Genomic DNA, 8,107 nt, shown 5'->3' with positions numbered 1-8,107 from the left:
ACAAGTGGATGGCTTTAACAAACAGAAGTTTATTCTCTTACACTCTAGTAGGCTAGAAGTCCAAATTCAGGGTGTCAGCTCCAGGGGAAGGCTTTCTCTGTTGGCTCTGGAGGAAGGCCCTTGTCATCAATCTTCCCCTGGACTAGGAGTTTCTCAGGTGCAGGGACCTTGGGTCCAAAGGACATGCTCTGCTCCCAGTACTGCTTTCTTAGTGGTATGAGGTCCCGAACTCTCTGCTCACTTCCCTCTCCTTTCATCTCTTGTAATATAAAAGGTGGTGCAGGCCACACCCCAGGGAGACTCCCTTTACATTGGATCAGGGATGTGACCTGGGTAAGGGTGTTAACATCCCATCTGGCACTAATCCTCTTTAACATAATCTAATCTTGCCTCATTAACCACAGGCAGAGATTAGGATTTATAACACATAGGAAAATTACATCAATCACAAAATGGAGGCCAACCACACAGGAATTATGGCCTAACCAAGTTGACACATATTTTGGGGGGACACAGTTCAATCCATGTCAGTCATATTAACTGGTCTTCCTTGTAGGCATATGTATAGTATCCTATCACTGACAGCGTTGTACTTCAGGATAGATCTTGAAATGTTCTTTTAGACAATGAATGGGACACCATTTCTCTTCAATTTGTTATTCTCGGCATAGTAGACCATATGATTATCTGATTTTAAATGGCCAATACCAATCCCTTTTAGCTCACTATGCCTAAGATATCGATGTTTGTGGGTTCCATTTCATTTTTGACAATTTCCGATTTTCAGATTACAGTCCTGTTACTCCCTAGCTGGACGGGTTTAGGCATGTTATTTACCTTTCCTGAGCCTCAGTTCCTGCATTTATAAAATGGGAACAATGATGTCTATGCACAGGGTAGTCGTGGGTATTATATAAGATTTATGAACTCACCCATCATAGGCACTGACACATGTAGTTTGTCAAGTGTGAGCATTGTTTCTATTTATTTCCTTGCATTCTCCTCTGAAACTGCCTGCCACTTTCTCTGGAAGCTGAGAATGGAGATATCTGAAGCTAGAACTGATCTAGACAAAACCAGGGCTATAAAATACTGCACTTAGAGCCCCCTAAAACCCACTGCTATCAAGTCAATTCTGACTCATAGTGACCCTGTAGGACAGGGTAGAACTGCCCCATAGGGTTTCCAAGGCTGTCGCCTTTACAGCCTTGGAAAGACTGCCACATCTTTCTCTTGTGGAGCAGCTTGTGAGTTTGAACTGCCAAGATTTCGGTTAGCAACCGAGCTCTTTAGCCACTGCACCACCAGGGCTCCTTAGGACCCCATAGTACATCTTGCTTGGCTGCTTGTCCTTGGATTCAGCTCAACACCTAAGCCCCAACCTCTGCCCACACCTCCATTTGCCTCCCTCTCCCTGCTTGCCTGCTACTGTACCTACCTAGACCTGCGGTGTGACCTTTGACAAGCCCGGTTCCCTCTTTGGGCCTCAAACTTCCTTTGCTTGCTGTTGAAATAGGACCCCATAGTATACTTCAAAAGTTTGAGGCCCAAAGAGGGAACCGGGCTTGTCAAAGGTCACACCGCAGGTCTAGGTAGGTACAGTAGCAGGCAAGCAGGGAGAGGGAGGCAAATGGAGGTGTGGGCAGAGGTTGGGGCTTAGGTGTTGAGCTGAATCCAAGGACAAGCAGCCAAGCAAGAGGGCCTTCAGCTGACATTGCCCCATTTCCCAGCCCAACAAGGCCTGGCATTTGCCTCTCTCTGGAGCTGCTCCTTCTGGGTTCTTGAGTTTGCAGTAATTTCCCAGAAATGCTAAATAAACATCCCTGTTGTTTGTTGAGTAACTAGCCCCACAGATTAGACAAGAGTCCTCACACCAAGTGCTGCCCGAGGTTGGCTCCTTCTATAAAGATGCCCAGTTCCCCTGGGCACCATCCCCAGACAGGTGCCCTCCACAAGTTCCCCTGCCAGGGCCTTGCTGATGACTCTGAAAACCCCACCATATGGGGGGAGGGTAGCTTTGGTGTACACCATCTTGCACAGGACTCAACATCTTCAGAGAGAGCCTACTCCTCCTAGCAGCCCCAAAAAAAGCATCCAATATGAAGTATGTTCTGCTTGGGACTTTCCTTCCAAAAAAAGATAGCCAGCCATTCCAGTGTGATGAGGCTTACTTACTTCTGGAAATGTGTGGGATGATGTTAACCCATATCATGGGGGAGCTGGAGATGCTGGGGTTACTACTTGATAATTCTTTCTCTTGTTTACGTTTTTATAGTTTATATAGTTCCTCTCTCCTTCTCCCTCTTCCCACCTGCCACCCCACTCCGCTCATCCTCAGGAGCCAGGAATGTGTCCTCATGGATGCGATCTGTCTTCTATCTAGTTTACTGACATCTTACCTTGTCCTGAGCTTGTATGTCCCAGGCTCTCTGCCTCCTCCTCCTCCTTCTCAGAGTTCATGTATGAACTCATTTGCCCATCCCAGTGGGGAATCCTGTGGTTTAGACATCTACCTGAAGGTAGGGGCTTCACTAATTGACTTCTCAAGACTTCCAGTTCAAGAATACTCTAACCTTGTGATTGTGGAATTCTAGACTTCTGAATTTCTAAAGATTCTGTAACTCAGATTTCACTGTGCTAGAATTCTATGATGCTAAGATTCCATAACTGTGGACTCTTACGAATCAAGAATTTCACATTTTTTTTATTATGTTTAATGACGTTTGTTGTTGACATAGTGACAACCGCCAGGATTCATTTGGCCTGGGTTTCTGTTTGTTTTCCAGAGGCTGGAAGTTTCTGCTCTGGGCTCTCTTCTCTGGGTTCTCTGAAGGCAGCAGAAGGACATGGCTAGATAGAAGGGTAGCATTTCTACCTGCCCTGGGGCTGCAGAGGGTGGAATGGTGCCCCGGGTGGCCCAGTTCCAGGCCCACCCTACCTTCCCCTAAACCTCTCATTTAGACTCCAATACCAGAGGGTAGCAGGAAAAACATCTCGGCCCTTTCATCAGCTTCCTTTCCTCCCTAGCCTGCCCCAGGGCCCACAGAAAGTTTACCGGGGCACCTGCAGGGCCCGGGCAGGGAGGGGCAGGAGATGGGTAATAGCAGGGCAGGGGAACAGAGAAAGAGACACGGAAATTCCCTAGGGGGCCCTTCAGCCTTCCCCTAAGGTGAGTAAGAAACACAGGCCGGAAGTGGGGTGTGGGTGGGGCCACTGGTTAAGGGTAGAGGGACCGGTGGTATTGCATTGTGAAGCTGGAGGTAGGCTTCTGGCAACTGACCCGTTGGTGACTAGGGATCTCCCGCCTGGCGCCCCGGGGGGTGGGGCGGTCGGGAGCGGCAGGGGAAGCGGAGGGGGCGGGGGGAGCGTCTAGTTTTGGCCCCTACCCACTGGTTTTGTGTTCCTGTGTCTGAGTCAGATGTCCAGGAAGACCTGGAGGGCGGGAGTTGGAGTATGGACTCTGATCTTCCAGAACCCCTTCCCTGGAGAGGGCACTGAGGCCAAGAAGGGTGACAGGACTTTTCAAGGATCATACTGGATACTGGGGCGGAGCAAGGATTTGAACTCTGGGCTCCTGACTCCAGCCTAGAGTTGTTCACCCATGCTCCAAAAGGTCCCAGTATTATGTTTCACCAACCGGAAAGTAGGGCCAGACTCTAAGCTGGAGGATGGGGCCAACCCAGGCCGCCTTCCTTGAGCTGTCCCTCCCCCAGCCCCAAGGCTTGGCTGAAGATGCCAAACCCGATTTTCTGGTGATATCGGTAGCTACCCGAGGCTGGCTGGAGCTGGAAACCCTCCTCCTGGAATGGACCCCTTGGGCCACCGTCCGCCCCCACGCCTCGTGCTCCCCCGCACCCGGCCCTGCTCTTGCCGCACTTGTGCCAGCTGTCCCAGGGCCGCTACCACTTCCTCCTCCACCCTCGTGCCATCACCCCGTGGGTTGCTCCCTGGGCACCGTGAGGCGAGGCGTGGGTTAGCGCTGCCCTTCTCTGAGCCTCAGTTTTCTCATCTATGGGTGGAGCACAATGGCGTGCCTCCCAGGGGACGTGAATAGACGCGGGTGAGCCAGCACACTTGGATAGTGGGCTAGTGCCGTGTTAGGAACACAGCCTAGAGTGTGAGAAGGAAGTGCTGCTGTGTGGGATTCTGGAGGTTTGGTTGTTGGGGTGAAGAGTCCAAGGATGGGGGTGTGCCCTGCCCCCTTCTGGTTTTCTCAGCTTGTATCCTACCTAATGGGAGAAGGAAGAGCAGAGAGAAAGAGGCTGAGAACATCATTCCAGCCTTAGACCCCCAGTTACGAGTTTTCAGAGCCTTGGCCGCAATGTAATGATTTATCTGTTTAATGTCTGTCTCCCATAACTTCATGAGAAGAACTCCCACTGTCTTGTTCATTGCTCTATCTCCAGAATTTAGCACACCCTCTGGCTCATTTGTGGAGTCAATATTTGTGGAATAAATGAATAGATTAATAAGTGGAGACTGACTGAGACAGAACTTTAAATTGAAAAGCAGAAGCCAAGACATCCTAGAGGCTGGAGACCAACCAGGTTTGCTTGCCTAACCTAGGCCCCCACACTGCCGAAGACCCCTCCTCTGGCCTGGAACCTCAGTGTTCTCAGCCTCCAGGCTGTGGGAGAGTGAACTGTACCCAATCATCCAGGGGTCACCTAGACTGGGGTGGTGGGTGCCCTCTGGCTGCAGCTGCCTCTGGGAGCCTGGAAGGGGAGGAGGGTTGGAAATCCGGAGGGGGAGGGGCAGTGGAGGATCCTTCATGCAGATGAATCTAAAAATAGCCAGAGGAGGTGATGTCATCGGGTTCCCACAGCTCAGCACTCCCTTCACATACACACAGACACACACACTCACAGGCACAGATACACACAGACACAAGCATGGGTAGGCACACGCACTCATAGGGGAGGAAAGCTTCTGGGTCCCCAGGGCCAAGGGGGCAGGGAAGTCTGGTGAGTGTGTGTGTGTGCCGGGTTTGCATGAGTGTGATTGCATGTGTCTGCATCTACATGCTTGTGTACATGTGTCTGGGTACATGCATGTTTGTATGTGTCTATGTTTGTAGGTATGTGTATGGTGGTGGTACACATGTCATGTGGGGGCCTATGTGCATACCTGCATGCATATGTATATTTGTTGCACTGTATGTCTATGAGTCCACTTATGTTTACATGTCTGTCTTTATGTGTCTGTGGACTGTCATGTGTTTTTATATGTGTGGGCCCTCTTATGGGCCTTGGGTACGGGCCCAGCCGCCTTCCAAGTGTGACTGAGGTTCGGCCCTCCCCCCATACCCTGAGGAGCCACAGCCCCCACCCAGCACTGACTGGGCATGAAGTGTCAGTGAATTCTCTGCCTCCTCCCCCGCTTCCTCCCCTCAGGGTCCCAGTCTCTGGCAAGCCTTGGAGTGACGGACACAGACACAATTCATTTTTCCCTCACAGGCAGCAAAGGACATTAACCAGGCTTCCTGAACCCCAGGCGGCCAGGCCAAAGGTCTCAGGATTTACTCCTACCCCCAACCCTCAGGGAAAGGAGCCCTGGAACCAGAGTCAGATCTTGAGGCACTGGAACACACACTAATCCATGCACAAAGCCACACTTTTAGAAACAGAGTTCCATACAATGTTCCCAGCCACCAAGACACAACTCCATGAAGACACACCCCACAGAAACCCAGTTACATCTGATGACACATGGTGCACACTCAGAAATCCGAATGGAAAATCCTCAAGCCAGAGAGTTTAGCACCCTACCCCCTTTCTGGGCTCGACCTCAGTCTTGCCCTGCCGCCAATAGCCCCAGCTCAGCTGCCAGTTTTAAAAAACAGTGACCTTGGAAAGGGTCTGAGGGGCTGAAGATGGTACACTCTCCTCAGAGGCCGGCCTTTCCCCACCCTCTCTTCCTTCAGGCTGTTTCCCATCCCCCTCCTGACCTTCATTCCTCTTAATCAGGGCCAGAGTCCTCTCTCTGGCCTCCCAGTGCCCTCACAAACACACCTTGTCACACGCAGCCAGCCCCAGAGGTACATTTGATTGCAGAGGCACACTTAGCACTGGTAGCTCAGTGGTTTAAGAGCTCTGCTGCTAACCAAAAGGTCGGCAATTTGAATCCACCACCAGCTGCTTGGAAACCCTATGGGGCAGTTCTACTCTGTCATGTAGGGACAGAGCCTATAGGGTCACTCTGAGTTGGAACACCCTGCATAGCCAGCTGAAAACACCTCGGAGTAGAGTAAGACATTTGGAGCAGAAATGTCTGTATTTGTCCGTTGTTCATCATCCATGGCCCCTGGGAGAGGCAGGTCTGGAGCAAGCTAAGCTTCTGGCGTTTCTAGAGGATCAGAAAGCTCCCAGGTTGACAGAGGTGCCTGAGAACTGAGGAGAAGAATAAGAGGGAAGGGTGTGAGGAAGGCAGCAACTCTGAAAGCTCCACTGCCCTTTGGATTCACCCACCTCCCCAGACCCTCTGTTTCCCTCCTTTCCATCTTCCTTAAGGCTCTCAGCCTTTGAGATGCCTGCCATCAAGACCCAACCATACCTTTGGGGTAGTATTTCACAGACTTTGTTCTCTAGAGGGTCTAGGCAGGGCCTTTGGCAGCTCTGTTTTTCCAACCCCTCACCCAGCCCAGGGCCCCAACTAACCTCCAGGTGGGAGGATCCATACACTGGTAGTGGCCGTATGGGTGTTGGTGTTGATATCAGCGGCCATGGTGGCTGCAATGGTGGTAGCTAGGTTTTGGGAGTTTTGTCGGTATCTTCTGCGACTGCACTTGAACATCCTGCGGAACCGGGACCTGGGCTGGCCCATACCTGGCCTGTGGTAGGGGGAACTCAGGCCCCGGGGCCGAGAGGTACGGACAAGATGAGAGGGCCCCATGGGCACAGGTAACTGCTGCAGTGTGCCTGAAGGGTGCTGCTGGCCAGGCAGCTGAGACCTCTATGACATAGAGAGTCTGCATAAGGGTGGTACTCTTTTTCACAGGTCTTGGCCCCCAGCCCCTCCCCATGGGTCAGACTCCCTCACAATCCTCTCCATGGGTCCAGCCCAAGAACAAGTCTAAGAGCCAGACCACTTCAGCTTGGCCCTTTGGGAAAAGAAGCTCTGAGTAGGAGAAAAATCACTCCCTCACTTTCTCACTCATCCACATGAAAAATATTAGCAATGTTTACTGAGCACCTACTATTTGCCCAACACGGTACTGAGCATTTTACAGCATTTAATTTCACAATAGCCCTACAAGGAGGTCCTATCATTACCCCTATTTTACCTATAAAGAAACTGAGGTGCTGTGAGGAGAAATCACACAGAGGCAGATGGGTTCAAATTCAGGACAGCCACCTGGAACATTTAACTCTTGCTATTCTGCACTTGGAGCCCTGGTAGCTTAGTGGTTAAGAGCTTGGCTGCCAACCAAAAAGTCAGCAGTTCAAATCTACCAGCTGCTCCTTGGAAACCCTGTGGGGCAGTTCTCTGTCCTACGAGTCGGAGTCGACTTGACGGCAATGGATTTTATTCACTCATTTAGAAAACGTTCACTGACAACTTCATCTGTGCTGGACACCGGGAACACAGATGAATGTGACCTGGCCCCAGTTCTTTCTGAGATGGAAAAGAAAACCACGTGGACAATCAGCACAGATGGAGGCACACCTAGATCCCCAGGGGATGCAGTAGATGCCAACCTTGGGTTCATCTCCTTTCCTGTAGGAGGTAGGAGAGTCAGTGGCTCTGCCTAGCTTTGCACTGAGTTGTTGTGAGACTTTGGACTTGCCCCTTCCCCATCCACTTGTTAGTCCTCTCTCTCTTTCCCTTTCACTCCAGTTGGAGCAGTAGTTAAGAGCTACAGCAAGCTACAGCTGCTCACCAAAAGGTCAGCAGTTCAAATCCACCAGCTGCTCCTTAGAAACCCTGTGGAGCTGTTCTACTTTGTTCTATAAGGTCACTATGAGTCGGAATACGCAAAAGGCAACAGGTTAGGTTCCCCGCCCCCACCCCCACCCCCAGCCTCTACCTCTCTCTGTTCTTGCAGGAAGTTGCTGGGAAACTGCGGGGCCCTTAGTACCACCCCCACAGGCCGCATACCTCCTCCCCC

The sequence above is a fragment of the Trichechus manatus genome, unplaced genomic scaffold (genome assembly GCF_000243295.1).
Source record: "Trichechus manatus latirostris isolate Lorelei unplaced genomic scaffold, TriManLat1.0 scaffold00015, whole genome shotgun sequence".
Lineage (NCBI taxonomy): Eukaryota > Metazoa > Chordata > Mammalia > Sirenia > Trichechidae > Trichechus > Trichechus manatus.
The sequence above is the reverse complement of the archived record's forward strand: the minus strand, read 5'-3'. Positions refer to the sequence as shown.